The 3,380-nt window shown below is 45.8% G+C and overlaps 1 pseudogene; it reads left to right on the top strand.

Moving 5' to 3' along the window:
• The first annotated feature begins 1,932 nt into the window (after window positions 1-1,932).
• On the top strand, window positions 1,933-2,170 carry LOC122933582 (annotated as a pseudogene).
• The last annotated feature ends 1,210 nt before the right edge of the window (window positions 2,171-3,380 follow it).

Here is a 3,380-nt window from a genome sequence, read left to right as displayed (position 1 = left end):
ACAAAAATACAAGAATGTATAAAATAACGCATTAAAACCGCACAGAGGAGCATCCATGGAAAATAGAACAAAGAACAAAAAACTGGAATTTGAAATCCAAACCGCTTTTTGGGTCTCTCTGTGTGGTCTATATAAAGTCAGTCTAAACTTTGGGAGATCAGCTGCCACTGAGGAAGGGGAAGAGGTCCCCGAAACGCGTCTGGCATAACCAGCTGATATACTCCTATTGTGACCAAGGCCTTTTCAGATGATACAGATGACATAAAAGTCTGTGAATAATCTGTCTTAAATCTGGAGCGCTCCAGTCAAAATTTTCTTCATTTAAGATCTGCCGAGCATAGTTCTCGAGTTTTCCTCCATCACCAATCACAGACCAGAAACACGCCAGGTCTCACGATACCTTGTTACAGTCTCGGACCAGAGGTACGTCATAGACCAAGTGAGACGCCGCGCACTCTGAGACACAGGCAATCGAATCAGAAGTACGCCACAGACTGCATCATTCCGGCATCTATTCTTACCAAACATGGGACCACGCGCACCATAGAAGCCAAGTAAGCCAAGTAAGCGTGAGTTACTCTGACTTTCAACTACTAGCTGGGTTAAGGTAAGACCCGTTTTTCTTACCTTGGAGCACACAGCACTTCTCCAATCGGAACAAACTGCTATTTAAGAGATATTTTATCTGTGGACGCACTACTATTAAACCAAGCGCTTCTGCACCTTCCATATAGCTATTTGTATGAGAAAGGACAATATTCTATGTATTTTTGGTTCCCTATATGGAATGAACTTTACATCATGAAATACCAAATGAACTAATACACTTCAGTGCTGCTATACATTTTTAGTGCCTTTTTTATATATTTTATTCAATTGTGTGTATTTTATTGCATTTTGAGCTTTTTGAATAAAATTTGTGATCACTTTATATTGCACCTTTGCCCCTTTTTTATTCCATATTACCACACATACAGAGTGCCAGTCCAATATATTTATTTATTAGTCCAAACTGTCTCTGCGGTGTCGTCATGGATCCTTGGAATTGACTACACCACATCCTTTGCTCTGATGAGCTTGTGGATAGTCTTTGGTTTCGAAAAGTCAGGCTTGAGGCTCTCCAGTTGATGTTTCCTCACAAAACTGATGACCTCCCCGTATTACCAAGTAGCGTGCCAGTTGAAGTGGATGGAGCTGTCCCACTCGTCCCAGCCCAGACCCCTCCAGAGGGGCAGGAGGAAGAAGCTAGACATAGCCTTGCCCGCAGAGCCATTAGCTGTCCTCAAAATTCGCCGAACGTTGTCACAAAAAAAGGCTATCCGCAGTAAAGTGGGCAGGTCCGGAATGCCCTTTCCACCCTTGCAGGGCTCTTTGTACATGATGGCTCACTTCACTCTGTCCATCTTGGATCCCCAAACAAGCAAAACGCTGTCCTGGTGATGGCCCTGGAAAGGGTGGCATGAGGGGGCCATGCCTGTACGGTGTACTGTAACACAGGCAAAACTTTATTTCGCAGGACGAGTGCTTTGTCCTCAATCGTGAGTTGTCTGAGACTCCATAGTCCGATTCTTTGGTTGACTTTGGCCAAGCGTTCTTACCAAGACTTGAGGGCTGCACTTCCTTCCAGAACTAGACTCCCAGGAACTTGATGAAGTCCAATTTGATGGTAAATGGAAATGGGGCAGAAGAAGCCAGTTGCCAGTCCCTGAAGAGCATGGCTTCTGACTTGCCACAGTTGACTTTGGCTGATTAAAGGCGCTCACTCCCTAAGGAGAGATAGTACCCCCCTAACCCTGACAGGCCTCTCACCTAGTTAAGCCGGTACTCTCTGCTCTGCACTGATGAGGGGCAATCACCCTGAAACAGCTATTTGCAGATGAGGTGCTGGCTTATTTTAAGAGCTGAACATTGACTAATAGGATAGCTGATAGGATCACTTCTCTGCCTTTTGGCTAAGATCAAGTGTAGTATCTGTTCTTCAGCTCCGGTCGAGCTATGTGCAATGAGTAGGACCGTGGTACGGCTACACGGACGCCAAAATATGCAGTGGGTCAGGATATGGGTATAATAGTCTATAGTTTTGTTTGTGATGCCAATTGCAGCGTGTGCAGGGTACTGTCACAGGGCCCTTTAAGGTGTTGTAACTCACTCATCAGGTTAGGAATGCCACAGTGGTGTAATCTCTCTGTATGGTGGTGAAAATAGTGTCAACGGTGTCTCCTACCTGGTTCGACTGGACTCCTGGATCCTGGCACACTTCCAATAAAATGAGTGTAGTGCTAGTAGGAGTAATAGAGGGATTTGCAGCAATAATTTAGATCCAGACCTTGGGTAAAGTTCAGACTTGTCTTTACTGATGGTACAGCTTTTGTCTTAGGTCCCAGCAGGTATTGGCAATGGTTGGCAGGGATTTATCTTCTGCTCTTTCATGTACCTGGAGCTTGCAGGAAAGGATGTCTGCTTAGTAGCTCTATACTGTGGCAGGAATTTGGCTTCTGCACTTTCTATCCTCTGCTGTATGGGGACTGACTAGCTGAGGAGGAATATGGCTTCTCTTTGGTCTCTGGACTTTACTCACAGTTGTCTTCACAGGGTATGCTTTCTTCCTGGAACTGGAGTTGTCTGCTTGCTTCTTCCAGCTGAGGCTGAAGGGCTCAGGCTGGGGATGATGATCAATGTCTCAGCCGAGACAAGATCCTGGTTTGGATCAGGGGATGATGATCAATGTCTCAGCCGAGACAAGATCCTGGTTTGGATCCCTATATCCGGGAGCTCCTATACGCACACAGCCTTCCTCAACAGGGGTGGCTGGCACACTTACTCTAACTTCTTTCTCCACCCATGAGGCATGATGTGGGTGCAACCCACTCTGCTCACAGAGGGGAGAGCTAAACTGGAATGAACTATTCCAGCCTAGGAACATTAAACTGAACTAAAGTCCTTGCCAGAAAATTGCTGCCACCTGCTGGTGAACATGAAAATTGCAACAATTATACATTTGACAAGGTTTAAAATGCACAGTTGTGAGGATGTTATGTGAAATTACATGAGATGACAAGGTTAAGGCTCTTAAGAATCTTCCTGTGAGTGAAACGCCTGCCTGTGGAAACCTAGCGCGGACCCATACATGTGTACTAAGGCTCTTAAGAGATTGTAGCAGGATAGAAGAGCTTAGTAACATAACTCTGGGGTGTTACATATGCTCCTGGACTGTACTTCAACCATGGTGGTAACACCATGGTTGTCAAGCGGAATGGAGAACCACACAGAAACCGTGGGTTACGGAGCATGGGTGAAGTACTGGGCGCCTATGTGATGTGACCTCTGAGCTCTGCTGGATCGAAGCCATGAGGCTGGGTTGTGTTGAAAGCCCGAAATGC

Source organism: Bufo gargarizans, chromosome 3 (assembly GCF_014858855.1).
Source record: "Bufo gargarizans isolate SCDJY-AF-19 chromosome 3, ASM1485885v1, whole genome shotgun sequence".
Lineage (NCBI taxonomy): Eukaryota > Metazoa > Chordata > Amphibia > Anura > Bufonidae > Bufo > Bufo gargarizans.
Note: the sequence above shows the minus strand (reverse complement) of the source record. Positions and strands in the feature narration are given on the sequence as shown.